Source organism: Copadichromis virginalis, linkage group LG5 (assembly GCF_057382275.1).
Source record: "Copadichromis virginalis isolate Kocher_CV1m ecotype Utaka linkage group LG5, C_Virginalis_male_GT1.1, whole genome shotgun sequence".
Lineage (NCBI taxonomy): Eukaryota > Metazoa > Chordata > Actinopteri > Cichliformes > Cichlidae > Copadichromis > Copadichromis virginalis.
In genome coordinates, this window is record NC_140622.1 from 8,583,179 (window position 1) to 8,606,866 (window position 23,688).

Consider the following 23,688-nt stretch of genomic DNA (forward strand, 5'->3'; position numbering starts at 1 on the left):
ATCTTCGGTTTCGGAAATTTACTGATAATAGGCGACACAGACACCTCCTATATGAGGCCAAAAGGTGTGCGGGGGCAGGGGGTTCAGGATGCTATTAGACATGCAGCCAGGACAGAGCAGAAATCCAGTTTCAGCTCTAAGACTTAAATATGCTGTTGGCCTCTCACAAGTTTGGTTTCCCAATTTTGGGGAACCCACTGGTAGAATCCAAAAAGGTGATTGCAGTAGGCAGCAATAATACTGATCTAGGTAATGTGAGATGGATGAGCCAGAGGAACAAATAATTTGCACCAGTTCTCACCAGAATTGCCGTTTTGTTTCCTCACAGCATGTTAGTATAATTGAACTGAGCTTAAAACCCTTTTCATCCCAGGAGGGCGATTTAAGCAGGCAAACAATTTCCAGCACCGCCACCGATTTATAAAAAGTACATTTAAAAAACAAATATGCACAAGGTGAACTGAGACAATCTTCTGGTTCTAATGACTTTAAATTAGTCTTGGAAGAAATGTGGAATTAAAATACACGACTGCTAATATAGCCCTAAAAATAATATTTTAGAAAAAATATTCTGGCAGCTTTTTCCACAATTTCAGAGTTTCTCATAAAGATGTTAATGAAAAGCAGATCATTATGATCATCATTACAAAGAATAATTGCTACCTCATGTTTCAAAGGGAACATTAAGGTGATGGTTGAACCTCAACCGGCGGCTCTGACTCATGTTTCTGTGCTTACTCAGCCAGTTTGGATAATTAAATTCTAAGCAAGGGACTGGAGCCCGGGATCAACTTATTAACATCCTGATTGTCTATGAATATGCATTACTGGTGTGCTATGTCCATCCCCGTGTCTGTTCCACTTTCCTCCGAGGCCATCGTCTCACTTCACTCTCTTCTGAAGAGCCATTATGTTTCCCACTGCAGAGGAGATAGATGCTTCATTATTAAACAGGCAGCCTTTGAAGTAGTTCGGATTGATCTGTCCACCCGCAATTTAAACAATCCTGCGTGTGTTAAGGGGAGGCGAGCGGCAAGGATCAATAGCTAAACACTTATAGTAATTTCATTTTTGACTTATAGCTCGGCGCATCGTGCATGCAGATCTGGCCGGCTTGAACTGGAGTAACGGAGGAACACAGCCACTTAAACCACTCTCAGCCTCAGAATACTTTCACACAGAACACATGCTTGTTTTCAAAGTGCAACAACACTTTTATCTCTCACTGACTTTTAGGCTGTCTCATCTACTATTCAGTTCTCTCAGTGAAAATGTCTTAATGATGCAACTTTGGGAAAAGACGATAAATTTACAGACGGGTTACAAATGAAGAGGAGAAAGCTGAATAAAAAATGGAGAAACATAACACTGGATAAGTACGAACAAGGACCGAGCGTTGCCCCCCCGGTTGCGTGCATCAGAACAAAAACAAGCTTCTAAACCCCTTTGATACTACACAGCACTACATGTACACATTTTTGTACATGAAGTTCAATCTATCGATCAGTATCTTAGAAAACATTTCAAAAAATTATTACAGAATGGTAAACCTAGCATCTTACATTACCTATTACATCACTTTCTAGGTTGTGAAGATACCAAAACATTGCAGTGATTTTAACTGTACTACAGCAGGGATTAGGTAACATTTACCAATTATGTCTAACTTTATTTCAATAAAATATTGAAGTGCTTCTGGCTTTGTTTTGTGTTATGGAGCAGTTGTGGTGCTATTGTTAAAAAACTGTCAAGATCAACACAAATTTTAGCAAATAGCGATTGGCACCCACCTGTTACTTTAGGTACACCTTGCTACTACCAGGCAGGACGCCCCTGTTTCCATTTAGAAGTGCATTCATAGATAGATCACAGTGTTGGAAACATTCCTCAGAGGCTTTGGTCCATATTGACATGATAGCATCGCACGGTTGCTGCAGATTTGTTGGCTGCACATCCATGATGTGAATCATTCATTCCACAAAATCCCAAAGGTGCTCTATCAGATGGATCAATGCTTTCATGGTGTATGCGCCAAATTTCTACCCAACCGTTCAAATACTGCCCCATATTTAGGACCCATCGGACCAGGGAACATTTTTCCAGTTTTCTGTTTTTCTGACGAGGCCATGCAAATTATAGCTTCAGTTTCCTGTTCTTAGCTGACAGGACTGGCCCCCGGTGTGCTCCCATGCTTCAAAGTTGGGAGCGTTGTGCATTCAGACGTCATCTTCTTCATAGCTCGGTTGTATTGAGTTGTTATTTTTGAGCTACGGTTGCCTTCCTATCAGCTCGAAGCAGTCTGGCCATTCTCCTCTGACAACTGGCATCGTCGAGGCATTTTCTCCCAGAGAACTGCTGCTCACTGGATCTTTTTTTGTGTTTCAGACACAACCCCAGAGATGGTTGTGCAGAAAAATTCCACTAGATCAGCAGCTTCTGAAATACTCTGCCCAGTCCATCTATCACTAACAACCATGCTGCGTTCACCTTTCTTCCCCCAGTTTTGTTGCTCAGGTTGAAATCCAGCATGCCTGGATGTCTTGAATTGCTGCCATGTAATTGGCTGATTAGATATTTGCATTAGTGGGTTAAAAAAGGGTACTTAATTAAGCGGCCAGTGAGTGGATACTCATAAGGGCACCTGCAGTCAAGTTCTAAAGATAATAAGTGTATAATCACAGTAACCTGTTACTATATAGCCACGCTCGATACTTTCAAACATTAGAATTTGACTGCATATGCAGTAAGGCTGGTGACAAACCATTCCCACTAAGTGAAGTAGAACCGTACTGGGAGCACAAATTAATTGTAGCATGTGGAATGACTTTAAACCTCTGAAATGCACTGCTGCTGCTGTAAACAAAGCCCAGAAATGGTAAAACACTGCATTAAACAGGTGAATAAAGTCATGTGCAAAGAAAAAACAAAGGTCTTAAATTTAGATTTAGCTCACAGGTCCAAAACATATTCCAAAGTAAGGCAGCGGATTCATTTTAATATGCAGCCCAAACCAAAATTACACATCAAAGTCTTTACAGGTGTAGTGAAGTGGTACACACAGACTACACAGACTGACATATAGATGCAAGAGATGTCTCGACTCAGTTTGTGCTAATGAAATAATAAAAAAAAAATCTGGGTTTTGGAGTTTGAGTGAGCTTAATCTGTTCCTCTGCTCTGCTTGAGGCTAGCAGCTCAAGGCTTCATTAGCTCCATAACACACAGAATACCCCGGATGGAGCCGTTGGTGGTTAAGTTGTGTTGAGAGTAATGCAGGCATGAGGTTTTTACAGAAAAAAACACATTTATGGTAAATGATTTAGGCTACATGTTCTTTGATACTGACCAGCTCTTTAATGAGACTGTCATGTCCAAGCTGGACTCTTCTCCAGTGCATTGTTTAGAGCTGTTTTGTCAAAGCATGAGGTTTCCCTTCACGTCTGTGCCCTGATGCTCTGAGGGAACTGTTACTCCTGCTCTTGATGTGTCAGTGAGCATGTTTATTGTTTGAACGTGCATGTTTTAACCCAAGCCATGACCGTTTTAAGTGCAAAAATATAACCAATTAGCACCAAGAGCAAACTTGGCAGTTTTCAGATCAACAGTCTAACCATTTTGTTTTTGGAGCCTAAACCCAAGCAGCGAGTGGGAAAACTCAAAAGGTGAAAATGTTAGGTGTCGCTGTGTGCAGACAGGAATAGGACCCAAGGTGCAGACTCCGGAGACAGTCGTGAACTCAAAAAGGCTTTAATTTGGTACTCAAAAATATAACATAACTGAAAAAACTCAAAACAAACTTAAACCAGAGGAATGACAGAACACACAGCTAAGAAAACGGTAGATCGCGACCCGGACACAGAGAAACACAGGGCTTAAATACACAGAGGGAGTAATCAGGGAATGAATAACAGGAGGGAAATACAGCTGGGGCAAATCAGAACTGACGAGACAAAAGGAAGCGTAAACTGAACACACTAAGACAGAGACCTTCAAAGTAAAACAGGAAACACATAACATAGACTCACATGCAGGCACTACAGAGGGAACAGAGACGTGGGACCAGGGCAGACACAAACACTGACTGAACACGGGGATATAGGAACTAAGGATACATAGAGACGCGAACTAGACAAGGGGATGCAGGTGATAGGGGAGACAGAGCAACTAAAGAAGACAGAGACATAAGCCATAAGACGGAACTCAAAGAAACCAAAAACTAGAAATTATAAATAATAACATAAACTCAAAAACCCTGGGTCGACGACCCAGGCATCCTAACAGAAAAACACAAATGTCCTACTGGGATAGGAACAGCGACCTCCTGGCAAACAAACTGCAACCTTGGTACTAGATTATCTGACTCTAAGAGTTTTTAGGAGTGTGCCTTGCTAGTAACCCTGAAAGCAAATATAGTGTATAGAGTCTCATGGCAATCTTACACACATACTGTCCACTAGCTTTCCCAGCATATTGCAGCACTGCAGCACTGGTTTCTGAGAACAGGAAAGGATTAATCAAAACAGCCTCAGCAATATCTCATCAGTGATTAATTATATCTAACTCGGGCTCTCAAAATAATAGCCTACCTTGTTAATTTAGCAAGCACAATAGGGAACTGATACCTCCGTATTATTGCTTTTCATGGACACGCTCCCATTATTTTTATTTACAAGAGGGGGCAGAATAAGGATGCCCTGCCCTTTGGGCCAATAAATCCCATCATCTCTGTATGCAAAAAGTGAGGGAGTCAATAGGCTGTGTGCTGTTAGCTGTTGACTTGGTGATGAAATCAGAGAGGGGATTGTGCCATCCTCATCCTGACGACACTACAAGAAATAAGAGCAGCTCCTCGCGCAGTTAGGGTTTATTATATTGGCTTATTATAAGACATATTATATATTTGATTGCACGAGAAGCTGTCTAAAAAAAAGAAAAACAAAAGGAAACACATTTAAAAGTGTTTATGTGTCACATTGTCATGGCACACAGGGGTACGTGAACGTAACAGCAGTGGAAACAATAAGAGATGGTGTCACCTCGCTGCCCCATTTCCCCTGCTTTTTTATTCAGATGTGATCACTTGTTGACAGAGAGGGCTTAAAAATGTTCTTGCTGGATTGACACCAGCGGGGTTTTTTCCCTTTTTTCCTTTCTTTTGCGCACTTCCCCCTCAGCAGCACGCGGACAGTACAGGCTATGTGCCCGAGCGTGTCTTCCTCCCTCCTCCTGCCTGCCTCCCTGCATCTGACAGCGTCCCTCCCTCTTTCTCTCTCCTCCACCTCCCTCTCTCATTACGCCTTTCACCGGCAAAACTCCAACACACACATACACACACACACATAAACACACAGACACACGCGCCACCTTCCCCTTAAACCGGGAAATAAACACGAAGCGACGGCAGGAGCAGGACCGAACTCCCCCGGCCCGCACCATCCATGGTCCTCCCCTGGATGTCTGTCTGACAGGAGGGTATGTTGACTATCTTCATCTTTTTTTTTAAATTAGCACACTGTTGGTTTTTATTTGAATGTCGCGCTTTGGTGCTTCCTTCCTTTTCCACACGTAATTGTATGATCACGGCTTCTTGTTACGGTCTTTTTGTGCTGCAGTGGGGCGGGAGGGGACGGGGGCTTTTATCCAAGCTGCAGCTACTTCACGTAGAAGCGATCATTGTAGAAGGCGCACGGACTATGCCCGCTTGCCTGCGCCGTCCTCTGCCGAGGGATGAATAACATTATGGGAATGGAGCAGGGGCAGGAGCGAGTTGTTTGCGCCCGCTGGTATCAGAGCTGCAAGCCTGCAGCCAGGCAGCCCCTCCCTCCCTCTCTCTCTTATATATACGTGATGTTTTCATCCTGAAGTTAAAAGTTGCTGCTTTAAGAACAAAATCGCCTTCTGTGTTTGTGTCTCAGCCTGTCAGGGCAAACTGGATCTTCTCTTGTTTAAGTCTGTTCGTTCTCAAATGCACCCATCAGCACTTATGCAACAGCCACCCTGACAAATACACACACACACACACACACACACACACACACACACACACACACACACACACACACACACAGAGGAGTTACTTGCACAATGTTGCCTCCCATCAACACCTCTGGCTTACCCACACAAAGCAGTTATATTTAGCTTCCAAAACAAAGTGGAGGGGATGTACAGTGCATTTAATGCTGTAAAACCCACAGTGAGTGATTCTGTCAGTGCTGTGGCCTGAAACAGTGACTTTAGTGAAAACTATGAAGGCAGTTTGGCCGCAGAGGTGAACACTGAGGCAGGTCACGTTATGGAAGTGACCTCACCTTCGCCCCCCTGCCCTCTGGCTTTCACTAGTTATGTGGACTTGGTTGGAGAGTTGGAAGGACTTGCCTTCAGGATGCTTTAGTAGGAATCTTTCAGCATTTGCATGGCTTTCCCAATGACATTTGATAGCTTTGATGTTTCATGCCGATTGAGTTGTTAACAGCTGATGCAAAGGGATATTTCCAAATGTTTATAACCTCTTCCTATTGATTTTGTCATCCTTAAATTTGTGCAAGTCAGACAGTCCCCTCTGCAGGGTTCCTGGCCTGCTCCCTGCCCCCATACAGGTGTGCTTATGGCACTTTGTCAACACATTTCTTCAGGCCGCACATGCACCGTCAGCCTCAGCTGGCAGGCCTGCTGTCACACCGCATCTATGTCGTTAACATCAGACACACTCCTGCTCCTGCTGTGTCAGCCTTGCCTAATCAGCCTGCCAGCCAGCCTCCCTCCGAGCATCACCTGATGCTTCTTCTCCTCCTCCTTCTTCTTCTTCTTTTCCTTCACCAAACACCCCCACCCCCACGCCTCCTACCTGCAGGGGAGCCATTACCTCATCTCAGCACCAGTTTCTGCACTGCTAGCTCATCATTATTTTTGCATCAAATTGCGATCATACGACGTTCAGACATGGGAAAGTGCTCCAAACTCAACGATTCTCTGTGTCTTGTCTTTTTTACTGTAGTGTACACACAAAGTTTCGCTACTGATGTGCACACGTCGGTGTTTGTGCGTGATGCCCGAGGGTACTGCTGGGATTTCACAGCCCAGCATGCTGCCTAACAACATTTGCAATTCAAATGAGTTTGTATGAGGCATCTGAAGCAGCCCTCCTCTCCTCTGTGTCTCTTTGGAGGCACTTGCGGATGAACTCAGCCATTTCTTATTTCAGTGTTACGTCTCTGTTGGAAAAAGAGGGCAGTTACTTGCTTCTCAGAGCCACAGAGGAGGAATATTTTAAAGTACAAATCTTCCTTCAGCCGTGTTTTAGTTTGCATGTTCTTTAGCATTTGGTACAGGAACATGGAATGCTGCATAATTATGCAGGGTCACCCTGATGTTACAAACATTAATAAACAAGGCACCAAGGCTGTGTGGGTCTGTGTGTGTGCGTGCGTGTCCTGCACTCTGGCTGTCATTGCTGTTGGCCTAGCTAAATGTTTTTTGACCCGTCGTGTTTTTGTAGCTTGGCCAGTGTGGTCACGTCTCTTCCTGCCTGCTGAACTCCAGGGACCGATCCCAGACACACACACGCACACAGAAATGTATTTGCACTTCTGTGTTTGTGTAGACTACCCTGACCCCGACCCTACCCGTCTCATCTAAATGCTTCCTTCTCTAACCTTCAGTGTTATAATCTTCAAAAGCATGGATGCATCAACCTTCAGTGTAACAGCATCGATATTTCTGGCTGTGATTCTTTGAGCTGTTCAGTGTTTGCATTCTGTAGATGCTTCTCTGTGTAGTTGTTTTCACCAATAGTGGGGCTGCATTCAAATTGCATTTCTCCTCCACAAGGGCGCACAATGTATGCATGCGCAAGACGTGATGTGGAAGACAAAAGTTTGTGTATTCATAGATTACAGATCTGATCATTAGTTATCATTTAATAATGATAATAATAATAATAATAATAATAATAATAATGGATTGCATTTATATAGCGCTTTTCGAGACCCTCAAAGCGCTTTACAATTCCACTATTCATTCACTCTCACATTCACACGCTGGTGGAGGCTACAGTTGTAGCCACAGCTGCCCTGGGACAGACTGACAGGGGCGATCAGTCAGCCTCGCTGACTGATATAGCAGCAAGGCTGCAGCAAGGCTGCCATATCGCGCCATTGGCCCCTCTGGCCATCACCAGTAAGCGGTAGGTGAAGTGTCTTGCCCAAGGACACAACGACCGAGACTGTCCGAGCCGGGGCTCGAACCGGCAACCTTCCGGTTACAGGACGAACTGCCAACTCTTTGAGCCATGCTTTACCACAAGCATGACTGTCATTATTAAAAAAAAAAACTGCACAAAGAGTCGTCTCAGTCCTCATTTGGAGACATTTGTGCCTTTCTCATTATGAAAAGATTTGCTGCACCCACAAGTAAAAGCAAATAAGCTGAGATTGAAATGTAAAAGCATTGCTGTTGTGATTCATTATTACAAAATAATAAAGTTAATGAAAACAAAATATTCAAACCAGAAGCAGCAAATGGAAAGCGGTGCTAACTCTCCTACGTTTTCAGACATGGAGTACGTCAGATAGCTTCATGCTAGTGGTGCTTCCTATCAGTGAGTCTGCAAGGGTTCAAGTGATGCAAATTCCATCATCAGAGGATGTGTAAGATGTTCTATATAGAACCATGATTACAGTGTTTCAAGAGCGATATCGATAGTTAGCGATGTTATTTTGCTTTTACACACAAACATCAAAGTGCATTTTCCTAGCATTTATTTTGTGTAGTTATTTATTTACTAATTTACGCGCATTTACTGTGCTCGGATCAGCTCGTTGTTGTTTGTAGGGAACAGGGAGTGCCCACTGGTGGACAAAATATGCAATGTCAACACTCAGAACATGGTTGAAGGGTGTTTCTTCAGTTTCTTCTTTGCGTTTTACATTTTCATTTATCAGTCACCCAGATCAGCAAATAGCTTTAATCAGATGATAATATCAACACCCCATAAATCATTTGGGCGATAGTTCTTATGAAGATTAAGAATGGTGAAAATGCCACGTATCCCTCAGAGTTTTATTAAGTGCAGTTTGATGTTCAGCACAATTTCTGAACGTTGGTCTGACAGTTACTTTGTAACTACTTAGTTCAGAGCAGCTGTCAATCACTGCTGTCAGTCATGACAACATCAGATGCTTTATAATATCAAATAAAAGATGCAAAGTAAAATTTGACATGAAGTATATAATAAGAAGCCCTTAATGTGCAGTGTTTTTGATTTGGATTCTATTGTGGAGAAAGTAGTCTGGCAGGAGCTCACGTGCAAGCTACAAATTATTGGTTGAAATGTGCTTTTGAGCAACAATGTTAAATGGGAAATAGTATGTGACAAATATTGAATCAGTAATGCCATCTTCCTCTTCAGTGAGTCTCTGTACTCTAACTCCAAGGTCGTGGATTGCAGCTGCCTCTCAGCGAGTGCACCATAGTGGCACATTAAGCCATTCCCCACCTGCTAGATTGAGTGAGTGGCCATGCAGCTCACAGCTGATCTCCAGGTCAGAGTGACGTCTAGCATTCTCACGTCCACGGGTTATCAGACAGGAGAAGGATATCAAGGACCACGTGAATAGGTAAATGGTTAGTAGTGACTGAACTTTCAAAATAAGAGCACACAACTGTCTACTAGTGACTCTATAGTGTTGTTCTTTCAGACAGATGAAAGAAAAAAAGCCTAAAGGCTGCTAAAAAATCCAAGGAGAGCTCTATAATAACGTGAATCTGATATGTAAGAGATCATGTTTGGGGATTTATTTTCTCATGTCTCATCGGCTCAATAGAGAGAGGTATTTATGACCTATAATACAACCAGCCACAAGGGGCACAATCAAGATACTTTGGCTTTGCTACTGGGAAGATGTCATTTTTGTCCAATCTCAAGCCTATGCTGACTAGAATGCTGACTACTTTCACATGCAAATCGAGCATAGCCTACACACCGTGTGTCTAATGCCTGATACCTGATAAGAGATGAGTAGTACTGTGTTACTGATTGTGGGCTGATACAGCTGTAATTTTAGAGGTACAGCAGTACCTGCAGCACTCTGCAGATGTGTGTTTGTTTAGCCAATATGCACAGAGAGGGAATCTTCTCCTGTTTTACACACTCTTTTGTCAGCTTGATTTGGGGAAAAAAAACAAAAGAGGATAACACAACATTACTGCCACTGAGTCTGACAACATAATTGCAGTGGTTGCGTGATTTGTTTTTTTAATGGGGATCGAATTAAGCCTCATCAGATTGTAGCGTCCACTGCAGTCCTGTCAGAATATTATTAGGGTTCAGACTGGAACATCATTGTTTCACAGTCTGTCTCGGGGTTGCCAGCAGCAATGTCGACACTTATTTGGTCGTCCCCCGTCTTTATGACACAGGTCTCATTTTAAGCCAGTTATATCCTGCTGCTGTCTGTCTGATCAAGGCCGCGTTTTTTAGCTTTCTACAGCTTCTAGCGATTTATTTCCTTCTTCCAGTTGCATCATTCTGTTGCCCTCAGATGTGAGAATAAAGAAGGAGGAGCTATTTCATGCCGTAAGACAGTTTTATGTCGCTCTTCTGTTTCCCACCTTCGGTCACATGTGTCCTCCCTCCCCGGCGATGAGAAGCATCACTTTGTCCTTCTAAAGGGGGTGAGGTGGGGGGGATTCTTAGCTTCACCCTGAGCAGCTGTGGCTCAGCTCGCCTCAGCCTCATGATTGCAGTGACTCAGCAGGTTGTCCTTCTTTTTGCTCCTTTTCCTCCTCTTCTTTGCATACCCGCGCTCGTCTCCCTTGATCCCTCTTCGCTGCCGCCTCCCTTGAACAAATCCCCTGCCTCTGAAGGATGAGACTCATCATGTTGTTGTCTGGCTTTGATCTGGCTCACGATATCCCATAATGCTGCTTTTTCTTGCCTCCCCACAGTAAAGGAAAAATATATTTTACAGGCAAAGTTGGTTCATGTGGGGCGGTGAACAGCAGCCGCTTCTTTTCAGGTTGATTATTCCGCCTTCGCTGAGGTCTGCTGTGGAAATACTTTTATCCAGCTATTTTGGCCTCTTCCAAAAAACCAGGCCAGCAGCTATTGTTTCCTTTTGGCCGCTTCACCTAATTAGAGCCGTTGCATTCAACAGTTGTGGAGGAAGGCTAATTCCGCTATTGATCTTTGTTCATTTCTCCCTGTGATTGCTGAGCGGGATCGTCTGAGTTTTCCGTGTAAAAATCCGGTAAAACGAGGAAAAAATAGTCGGTGCCAAGGTCGATCTCTGTGCAAACTGTTAATAAATTCATAAATCAAGACCTAAAAAGAGGATTAGGTGAGATTAGGGTTGCAAAAAGTAAAATAAGAATCACAACAATAGCCTGCTTACTGCTGCTTAGCAAAATACAGATGAGGTGATTTGCATAAAATAATTTTCGAGCATGATTAAGTTGCACGTTGCAGGTAAAGTAAGGCTGCATTTGGCCCAAGTGCTCAGTGATTAAAATGTTGCTGCTGCTGGTGCGTGGTTAACGAGATATACAGCTCAGCTAAGGACAGTAGGTACACTCTGATGTCTACATTATATTTCACTGATAATTAAACTGAAGAGGATTGTGCACCAAATGCCCAGTGAAGCAGGTGGGCGTAGTCTGCAGGCAGGCTGTGTTTGGCTGTCTTCTTGCTGGGTATCACCCAGTGGTCCTCCGTGCTGGAAAATATGTTTATTGAGGGTCTTGCTGCTGCTGTTTGTTGCAGTGGTCTGTGGAGGAGTACAGTAGGCGCACATACGACTCCCACTGCCTTCGGGCCCATTGTGTGGCTTTTAAACTGGTCGGACAGGTCGGAAGGCAGATCCAGGCACAGTCATTACTCTGCACTGTGTACAGTCATGCTTGGTTACAGAGTGTGTGTTTACACTTCTCAGTTTATGCTGCGGAAACACGTGACACACTTGTGTGTGTTTTTCTGAGTTGTTCATACGTTTGTTGCACCGACTTGTTTGTGTTGCTGCTTTTGGAGCTTCGTGAAGGATCAACTGTACTGCGCTGTACACACAGAGAAAATCTGTGGCAAAGCATGCGAGCTGTGTACTTATTCTTACATCAAATCCTATTCATGACGTCATCTTTTTTTATATCACAACCGAGAAACCTCTTCAGCTTCACATATTTTCTTCTGTCACAAATCCTTTTTTAGCTAATGGGCTTTTTGTAGAGTCCATTCGGTAGCTGTTTGGACCGTGTCGTGTGATTAATCATGCCAAATTATTGGTATTGGCTCATGTTAGTCCCGTTTAACCTCTCACGTCAATTGTAAACTGGCTAAATGTTTAGAAACGGTATCATGACAAGCTAAAACTGTTTTTTGGCATGAATGATAAATATGTAACAAAAATATTAGTATCTGAATTGGCTATTGGCCAAATGCACTGCTTAAATGAAATGAAAGGATTTCATTTCATGTTAATCAGAGCCTATCATCAAGTTAGTTAACTTCCTGTGATATTGAGGTTTTCCTTTTTATTATTTCTTCTTGAACTTTCAATCAGAACTTTGAGCTATTAAACATAAAACTAAAGGCACCGAAGGACTCAGACTACTTGAAATTTGAACATCTATACTTTCATCTGCAAAGGAAGACTTTGTGATAAAATGGAAAGCTATAAAACAACTCTAAATGGACCGTATGATTAAATTGTTTTGCCATCAGTCATACTATATTTTACATTATTTTTGTCAGTTTGCTACAAAATGTGTAAACTTTGTATTTACGTTGCAAAGCGTACCATATTTAAAATTACTCAATGCATGAGTCACATCTTCCACGCAGCCATCAGTAGCAGTAACTTATGCACATAATAAAATGATCCGCTTTTAGACTTAAAATGTAGTTATGATGGAGAATCCATCACAGTGAGTTTTGTGACTGTGAGCTTAAGTATGACTGCCTTGTGGCATGCAGTGGGAATAAATGAATAGATAAATGCAGTTTGTATTGGCTGTACTGTACAGCTGACGGCTGTAGCAGACTCCTAGTAGGTACAGAAGTTGTGCAGATCTTCAGAGCAAATTCATTAAGAGTTTTGATTTTTTTTTTAAAGCAAGAGTAAACACCATCCTACACTGAGACATGCAGGCACTTCATATGGTCTGTCTACTGCTTTCCTGACACATTTAAACAGGCAAGGATTTTGATCTCTTTGAAAAAAATTGCACAAAAAAGTTGACACACATTTTTTAGTCACTTAAATACATAAAAAGGCAAAAAAGACCAGTAGCTACAGCAAAAGACACAAAAAGAAATCTCCAAAAGCTCTAAAACATGCCAGGATCTACATGTAACTCTTGCAGCAGTTGGTATCAAAGTGTAAACGACTGCTCAGATTTGATCTGTGTGGCGAGCCAGCAGTCATAGCTGTTCAAATGAAAGAAATCTCAAAATATAGAGTTGTTTGACCACAGTAATAATAGACCGTGTTTGCCCAGAGGAAATACAGCTTTCCAGGAGAAGGAACTCATGATAACTGAAACATAGAGGTGGGAGCGGCCCAGTCAAACACTGGGAGCGAGATGCGATGAGCTATGCATCAGATCAGAAAGTGCTTAGACCTTTCAACAGGAAGATGATCCAGACCGCACTAACCCGTTGAGGAGTGGCTCTAAAAGAAGAAATGGAAGCTAATGGAAAGGCTCAAAGCCCTGATTAGAATTGATCATTGGGTGGAGACATACAGTAAAACCCTTAAACATCTGTGAACTGATAGAATTATACATGGAAAAAAGTTAGAGGTTATGAAAAATTGTAGCTTTTTTTCTTAAAGGGGGGCTTTAGCTACTTTTTCCACAAAAGAATAAGATATGATATTAATTTGCTGTTGAATGATGTACAGAAAGGTACGTTTTCCTTCTGACTGTTTTCAAGCACACCTTTACAGGTAGGTATTGTTTCAAAGAGGATCAAGTGTCTACTTGCACAGCTGTGCTGAAAAAGTGGATACATTCACCTTAAGTGTTGGCAGTGCTTACTTTGAGCTTTTGCTTTATCTCCCACCCACCTTTTTTCATACAGGTGAAACACGTTTCTGCACATACTGTGAGGATTTATGAGTCACAGTGTTCATTTTATGACTGCTTTACCTTCTCTTTGTATTCTGACATTACTTTGTAACGCAGTTGTTGATTAATTCAGTCCAGATGTTTAGTCTGAACTTTATTCTAGATTGTTATGTAACCAACAGAGAACCTAGACAATACCTATATAATAATATTCTGTAATGCCTTTAATATTTTATTCATAACAAGGTAATAGTATAGTTGAACATGAATAAAATTACATGCACTGATATGAATGAAACAAAATAAAAAAAGCTGGTGGGGTATTGTTGTCTAACGGGCAGCAGTAATGGAGGAGGAGAGTTAGCATAGCATGGAAAAATGCTAACAGCAAAGATATTTCACCTGTGCTGCACCGGGAGTTCTTCTTTGTCACATCTGATTTTTTACTTCATCACAAACTGCCGTTTATCTGGTTGCGGCACATAGCCGCCCCTCACTGAGCCTAGCGAGGTGTCATTGTGTTGAAAGGGAGTTTTTCCTTCCCACTTTCGCCAAGTGTTTTGCTCACATGGGGTCATCTGATTATTTTAGAATCTTTACCTTACAGTATAAATGCTTTATGGTAACTATTGTTGTCATTTGGCAATATATAAATAAAAATTGAATTGAAATTGAGGGCTGACATGCTTTCTCTCATTGTGTTCAATCTTATACTTGTCAGGAAACCTACATTTTTGGTTACAAGAAACGAGGAGGTAGCGTGACTGTAAATATCAGCAATGTGCACTAATGACTGTCACACTAAGCTAAAATGATAAAAGTTCTAATAAGTTTGTTGAATGACATGAATATACTTTTTCTTTATCTTGAGCCTGTCGTCATTTTTTGTGAAAAATTCACTAAAATTATATTCCTGCGTATACTTACATGCTACATTTTTTACTTTTGGTTTGAGTAAAGAAACACGAAACTGATGTCTCCATTCAGTCTCATCATTACAGTATAACTTATTAACACTGGTGTCGTACAGGAACAGGAACAAGTCAATTTTTACTTAAAGATTCTTTAAGCTCAGGGTTAGCTTAATTAACTACCTAGTTAAGCTAATTTCTAGCTTTGAAGTTTTAGCTCTTAGTGAGGTAACTGTAAACTTCTTCTATTACTTCTGCCTGTCCAACATTGCTGACTTGAGTGCATGTTCTTTAATGTAGTTTCCTGTCTTGTTCCTTGGTGTGCTAGTATGGCTCGCACTTCTTTAATATTGTTGTTGATTTATAATCAGCAGGCGCTCCAGTCTGTAGCGGGCCCATCTCTGCAGCAGTTATCCGTGTCCGTCGGTGCCAAACTCAGAGTACAGCAACTACTCCTTGTCATTCTGTTCAACAAGCAGCAGCGTTTTGTAAAGGAAATGAAATGTTGTTGTATTTTAGAGTGGTCCACTCCTGCTTGAAACTGCTGTGCGTTGGCTTTTGATCACTCATGCATTTGTATCGTTATCTCTCCCCGCACAGCACTCTCACTTCTCTCCCCCACCTGCACTCATAAAGTTGTAAGGCTGTTCCTCAGTAATGGAAACCTCTCACTGTTTTGGCATCAGCAGCTCCCTCTGTGATAGTCAGAAAGTGTTTTTTATATAACTGGAGGCTTTTCTTTCATTCTTCCACAGTTTCAGAGCTTTTTGTTGTTGTTTTTTTTGCTGGCATAATGCGTTTGACTCTGCACGTACTGATCATTCATGGATTCTTTGTCATCCATCGATTTATTTTCCCTCTGTTGTTTTTATGTTGGCAGCGGTAATGAGAGGCTCGTTTATAATTGATGCTATGTTCAATGTCCCTTTGGTAGCAGTTTTCATGCTGCAATCTCACCAGGCACTTCTATGCCAACAACACGCACAGCCCTGCCAAAAACTCCGGTGTACAGATTAAGACGATTGGTGTTGGCTTTCAGCTGCCATTTAGCAAACCACACTCTATTGTCTGCAAAGTAGCAGTCTTTAGCAAAAGGATGATTCTGGCTAAAAAAGTTTTAAAGACAAGTCTAAAATGTGTGCCTGTATCTCTGTGCCTGTCCCTGTCTATACCTAAACAAATAGCACTGAGCGCCTTGTTCAGCATCTTTACAAACCTTCTGACACTGACACCAATAACACAGAGGAGTCCTGTAGTTTCCTTTCAGCCTTAAGACTGATCCTAATAAGGAGATGAATGGCTCTATACAAACAGTAGAGTTGAGCTGGGGACTGGATGTATGCCCACTGGTTCTCGCTTTTTCTGGGTGAAATTCCTTTTTCAGTCCCTGCTGATCTTGTGGCCCTCCACTGAAATGGTCACTGCTCAGTGTAAGTGTGAACAGAGGGGAAAGCTCCCGTAGCACCTGGGCTGGACAAGGTTAACAACCCGAACAGTGCACATGAGGGAGTTGTAAGAACAGAGGGGCAGTGCTCAAACCGGTGACCATGGCACAGTATCATCCCTGCAGGTGTTTCTTGCAGATAGACTGATGGGATTGATTGAACAATCATTTTCAGGACTTGTTAAGTTTGTTAAATATAGTATTAGTATTTGTGGCAGTACTTAGAAGTCATCATTGTCCACAGTGTAAAAAAATGGGCCATAATGATCATCTATAATGCTGTTTATTGATCATACAAATTCACTATTGTTAAAATCAAAAATATTCAAATTCACTAATGTGGTTCATTTTTGTACCACAAAAATTATGTATAAAAGAAAAAAGAACCCACTTTCCAACAATATTCTTAAATCATTTTCTAAAAGTGATGGGGAATATACACAATATATATACATATATATTGTATATATATATATATATTAGGGGTGCAACGATACTCGTATCGATATTGAACCGTTCGATACAGTGCTTTCGGTTCGGTACGCATTTGTATCGAACAATACATTTTTTAAAATTTATTTTATCAACTTTTCTTCTGACGATGCTGTCTGTGTTGAGCGCTCAGTGGATCTGCGTTCGACTACTCCGCCTAGGCTGCACTGTCAAGCGCAGATCCACTGAGCGCAGTGCAAGCTAGCAAGACAGAAGCTAAGCTCGTTGCAACATGGCAAATTGAACCTCCCCCACCCTCATTCTGATCTGTCGTTTGGAACTATTTTGGTCTTCATGTGACGTATGACCCTGATGGTAAGGACAAAAGTAAAACAGTATGTCGGATGTGCCACGCAATGCTCAATTACATGGGTGGGAGTATACAAATCAATGAACTGTCTTTCTGGATAGCGCAAGATTTAATAAAGTTAAGATGAATGCTAGGCTCATGGCACAGAGAGTTGCCAGTTTTGCTGAAAAGCACAAACCACATTGTGTTTGTTTACGTTAGAAAATATATTTTTCAAGTTCTAATGACTCTCTCTTTAGATTACCTAATGTTGCACAGTTCCACGGGGAATATGTATCATGTCATTTCCTAACGGACTAACACTGCACAGGGATTTGATTTCATGGCTTAAAATTAAAAAGGGTAAAATTAATCAATTAAACCATACCTCCCACTCCTTTGAAAGGTTTGTTTTGCCAGCTGATATCAGTACTGATAACTAACTCTATTTAGAAATGTGAGATAAGAGAGTAAAAATGCTGTTTTTAAATAGTTTTACAGTCTTAAGTAATCTTAAGCACTCCTCCACAGTTCAGTTAGTTCTGTGCTTAACCCTCTGCCCCCTGCTTTATCTATCCTGCACTGTATGACACCTTCCCTAAAATTGTTTTTTTGATAAGATCTCCCCTCTTAGAATTAAGGCCACTTTTTACAATAATGATCCATCTTGTACTGGACCACTCTGTGCCTGTCTCACCTTCAGTCCTAAGTAATATCTTTATAAGTCAACAACTATTACGTATAAATCAGATAAGTTTTCCTCTCATCTGTTTTAACAGGTTTCTACATAAGAGGGCCATCAATTTGAACAATTGTCCCTGTCACTAAACAATTGACAGTGCCAGCCTACTCTCTCAACATGCAACAGTCCTCTCATAAGGACGACACATTTTGACCTTATAGAGCCATCATATTTTACCCAGCTCTTTCTTTCTAAAGTACTGGACAAAATGTTTACCTGCAGCTGCAATCTTTCTTATATAAAAACAATATTTTTGAGATTTTTCAGTCTGGTTTTAAATTTCATCACAGCACAGGATCAACTCTTTTAAGAATTTTCAAAGACCTTGCGTGAGTCATTGACTCTGTTGTCCTCATACTTCTGGATGTCACTGGTGTATTTAGTACAGTGGAGCACAAATCAGCCTTGAGTGATGTAATTGTATTTCTGCCATTACTTGATTCAAGTCTTACCTTACTCATGGCTCCTTTTTGTCAGCATTCACATCTACTCTCCTAACAGCAACTTCTCCTTAACCTGCGGTGTACCTCAAGGTTTAATTCTGGGCCAGTTTTGTTTTTGTTTTGTTTTCACTGTATAAACTATCACTATATTCAAAAAACGTTGTGTTGCTTACTACTTTTATGCTACCTGCCACTTAAACCAGACACCAGCTTCTCAGGAAGGTTGTTAAACTGTTGTTCAGCTGAGGTTAAAACTTGGCTCTCACAATATATCCTTTACATGTATCAAAACAAAAATGAAGCTTTAGTGATTCAGTTCAGACAGTTAATTGTACCAAAACTCAAATCTTATTTTTTAACATTTTACACCTCATGTAAAGAGTATCAGTGTTTTTTTTATTCCTTTTTAAAAATTTGACTTAAAGATCAAATCAGTTACTACAGCCTTTCAGGTTTTTGTCTGTTAACAACCTTGGAAACGTCATTCATGTTTTTATTAACTTACTGCAATTTGTTAAATGTTGGACTGAGCAAAGCACTAATATTACGCTTACAGTTGATTCAAAATGCTGAATGGTGCATGGAAGCATGATCATAGTTTGCCTGTACTTAAATCATTACACTGACTCTTTATGAAGTATAGGATCGATTTGAAAATGTTGTTGATCACATGTATGGGCTTGCTCTATCCATCATTGCATTCCTATTTTCAGTCCTATGAAAAAAAATTCCAGGCATCCTCAGTTGCAGTTCCAAACCTCTGGAATTCCTTCACTCTTCACATTAGGTTATCTACCTTTGCTATCAGTATTCAGAGCCCTCTCTGGCCTTTTCAGTTTCTATTTCACTCTCTGTGTCATTTTCCCCAGTGTATTTTTTGTTTCACTTTTAAAATATTTTTTACATTATTACTTTTATTGGTAGTGCATTATTTGTTAAATGATGATGATGATGATGATGTGCAGCACTTCGGTCAATAACTGTTGTGTTGAATTTTGCTATATAAACACATTTATCGGCTTGACAACCACAAAGTACGTAGTTCTCGTAATGGACAGGAACACAATATAGTCCTAGTGGATTTTGTTACAGATTGTCAGTGTAGCAGCAGGGGATTGGCACTGACTGAAATGCTGTTAGTACGAATGAATATTATGTGTGAAGGAAAATAGAGAAGGAAAAAAAAAAAAATATATATATAGGATGTGTAAAGATGCCCCTGAGACAATCCAGCACATAACAGCAGGGTGCAAGATGCTAGCTGGCAGGGCATACATGGAACGCCATAACCAAGTAACCGGCATAGTGTACAGAAACATCTGTGCCGAGTATAACCTGGAAGTCTGAGGTCAAAATGGGGGACACCTCCAAAGGTGGTGGAGAATGACCGAGCTAAGATCCTGTGGGTACACAAGATACAGATAATGGTGGACGGCCGTAGTGATCGATGTAGCGGTTCCAAATGACACCAACATCAGGAAGAAGGAACATGAGAAGCTGGAGAAATACCAAGGGCTCAGAGAAGAGCTCGAGAGGATGTGGAGGGTGAAGGTAACGGTGGTCCCCGTGGTAATCGGAGCACTACGTGGAGTGACTCCCAAGCTAGGTGAGTGGCTTGAGCAGATCAACATCGGAGATCTCTGTCCAGAAGAGCGCAGTCCTAGGAACAGCTAAGATACTGCGCAGGACCCTCAAGCTCCCAGGCCGCTGGTAGAAGCCCCGAGCTTGAAGGATAGACCGCCTGCAGGGGCGAGTGGGGAATTTTATTTTTGTTAATATTTGTTGATTATTTTGGAATTGAAGCCACATTTCAGCTGCAGAGAGAGAAACATTTCAGTGCTTCATTCTAAGACTAAATGGTTCCTTAATCCTCCAGACTAAGTTTGACACAGGAAAGGAGCATCAGTGTTTTTCAGATAAGGTATGTTTCTTCTACGTTTTTGTTAAAGCTGGCAGGTGTTTTATTCGAACTTCCACTTGCTTGCAAATGTGGAAAAAGATAAGAAGAGAAGAAGAAAAAGAGGAAGCGGTGGAAATTGTTAGTGTAGAGGAATATGAAATTTGAAAACAATAAAAACCAGAGAAACGCCAGGTTATTGTCTTTGCTCCAATTTATTGCTCTGAACTGAGTGCTCACTCCACACATGAGTGCTCACTGTGGTTTGCATGTTGCATAACAGATGTGGGAGTGAAGCAGTGCACCGTCACAACATTGCTAGAATTATGTGTTTTTTTGTTCCTTGGTAGCAGGCGGTGTTGCTTTTTACCAGCATATCCACATATTTAGTCCCTTACTTGTTTACAATGAGAACAAATCAGGCGTGACTTTTTTTTCTCCAAAATATAAAATTACTCTCCCCCACAGGGCAGGCTTTACTCAGAATGAAACTCCTTGGAGCTGATCGGGAAACAGCAGCAAACGACGTAAATCGAGGGTTTAATTTAATCTGACACCTCTTATTAACAGCTTCTTTCAGCTTTGACAGAGTAGCCCAGGCTAATGTTTGTTTAGCGATTTGGACAGCATTTAAGGCTGATAAGTCAGTGCTTCTGGTCACTTACTGTTCATTTTGGGAGCTGCTTGATAAGGCTTATTCTGTGTCTGGAGAACTACTGCTAACCATTAGTCAAGTTAATTCTACTTTGCTTGTTAACAGCGAGTTGACAGCATCCTGATTTGAGCCACTAGCTGTCTGTCAGTGTCACTGATTGGTTTTCAAGCCTGTAGCCTGTAGTTTCAGGAGCTTTTCCCAAGAAGCCAGTCATCATTCACCAGCAGAAGTAGTTTAGTTTCCCAAACCGTGGAATTAGTGTGACAACAAGCTTGGACTATCACTCACACCTCTGAAGAAATACAGAAAAATATGATCAATTTATCTACAAAATGTATTTTTACACTTGTATATCAAGTTTCTTCACCCCTAATGGGGGAGGTATGGCAGAAACATCATAAATGTGGAAAGCACAGTAATCTTCCTCAGCTTATTAATACACAAACTACACACATGTGCAAAACCTTTTCCACCGAAGAGCCGTAGTTTCTTCCACCTATAAAAGTATGGGGCTAATCCCGTTGTGTCCTCGTTTAGTATCCTCTCAAACATGAATGCATAACTAAGAGCAAGTTGGATTATATTAGCATAAATGAGGAAATAGTTCATCATGCTCTGTCCAGCTGCAGCATTTTGATTAATTGCCATTAATTATGATTGCTTATGATTAATTACCAATAAATAAAATTACAGTTACAATGAATTACAATTTGGAAGTCAAAAAAATGAGATGAGGTTACTGCTCATTAACTTTTCAGCAATGTGCTTAACGAACTATTAAGCAATTTAAATATCACACCACGGTGTAAAAAAAGGATCATATTGTGTCGTTTCCCACAGAATTAGACCGTATTTGTCTCTGCAGTGTGAAAGGAGGGCCTTCAATATTTTCTTGAACAGCTTGCACCTATATATGGAACGCCATAACCAAGTGGCTGGCATAGTATACAGGAACATCTATGCCGAGTTTGGCTTGGAAGTCCGGATGTCAAAATGGGACACAGACACTGGCATGGTTGAGAATGACTGAACTGAGATCCTGTGGGATCTCTACATACAGGCAGACTAACTGGTGATGGCTAACCAACCGGACATAATATTGGTGGACAAGGAGAGGAAGATGGCTGTAGTAATACATGTAGCTATACAAAGCAATAGCAGCATCAGGAAGAAGGAAAACATGAAGCTGGAGAAATACCAACGGCTGAGAGAGGAGCTCGAGAAGATGTGGAGGGTAAAGGAAACAGTGGTGGACTGGGGGGACTGACCCCGAAACTGGGCAAGTGGCTCCAGCAGATCCCAGGAACAACATCCAAGATCTCTGTCCAGAAGATACAGTGCAGGACCCTCAAGCTCCCAGGTCTCTGATAGAGGACCTGAGCTTCACAGATAGCCGCTAGAAAACATGTTCTCATCCCAACGCGTAACATACCGACGAATGTGACGCGTTTGGAGGCGCGAGATCTGGTTGAAATGAATCTATAAATGTGTCTCACATTCTGACCCTGAATCACTTTGGAAAACACTTTGGTTATGGTTAAGATTAAGGTTATGGCTGGAGCCTCTGCTCCAAGTGTGTGTTACTGACATGAGCAGCATTATATGGGATTCAATATAACGCAGAGCGTTTCTTAGGGATGTGGAAGGGTACTTTTTGCATTACTATGAGACGGCTAGGGGCGTGACAAATCATCGCTATGTTACGTGTTGGGAATGATAATGCTCTGCGCTAGCAGGGCGAATTGATTATCAAAGATAACCCAAGTAAATACGATGGAGTTTTAAAATAATTTAATTTCTTAACGGAAAAGAGATGATCTAAACCTAGTTGTGAAAAAAATTGTTGTCCCCTAAATGCAATACTTGTTTGCGCAGTTCTTGTGCCACCCTTGGCAGCAAGAACTACTGTCAGGCTTTTTCTACAGCTAGCACTTGGTCTTGTGTGAATACACACAAACATACACAATACACACTCACACACACCTATATATTTGGGTGTTACGAAGCTAAATCCTTGCACTAGATTCTTCATGCAGATGCCAGTTTCATCACCTAGTGCTCATATTGCTAAACTCATATATCAGTCTGGGTGTACAGCACAGCAGGCCAGTTGTATTTTCATTTTTGGTTAACGTTTTACAATATGTGATTAATGAGACATATGTCTTTATCACATATATGGGGCTGTATATAGTTAAGTGTTTTTTCTTGTAAAATAAGGGTCTAATCCAGGTGTGCGCAATCTCAGTCCAGGAGGGCCGGTGTCCCTGCAGGTTTTAGATGTGTCCTCGAACCAACACAGCTGATTTAAATGGCTAAATTAGCTCCTCAACATGTCCTGAAGTTCTCCAGAGGCCTGGTAACGAACTAATCATGTGATTCAGGTGTGTTGACCCAAGGTGAGATCTAAAATCTGCAGGGACACTGGCCCTCGTGGACTGAGATTGCCCACCCCTGGTCTAATCTCCAGACGGTGTTGTTGCTGTTCCATCCGCCTCCATATAGTTTTAGCTCAGATTTTCTGTGTTGCTATTAGAATGTTTAAAAAGATAAACAAGTTTCCAAAACAAGGGGAAAAAAGGCAGAGTGCTGTCTGGATGACATTTCAGAGCGATCGATACACCCTCACTGTGGTTGCAGCCACATGCACAATAACAAATGTACATGGGTGGTTATAGCAGGGCAGGGCCATTATCATTCACTCTTCTGTGTTGCTTTGTGTCATCACTTAATCCCTCAGCGCTCTGCCTGAAAACT

At 41.5% G+C, this 23,688-nt stretch overlaps 1 protein-coding gene across 8 annotated transcripts in view; it reads left to right on the forward strand.

Annotated features, from left to right (window-relative positions):
* Nucleotides 1–5,301: 5,301 nt before the first annotated feature.
* LOC146708883 (band 4.1-like protein 1) overlaps nt 5,302–23,688 on the forward strand; it is a 102,351-nt gene continuing 83,964 nt past the window's right edge. For 7 of the 8 annotated variants that reach the window (XM_085455744.1, XM_085455746.1, XM_085455748.1 and 4 more), the window contains exon 1: nt 5,302–5,472. The gene's annotated coding sequence lies outside the window, so the exon portion shown is untranslated. The remainder of the gene's footprint in view (nt 5,473–23,688) is intronic. The other variant, XM_085455751.1, reaches the window with a different exon arrangement.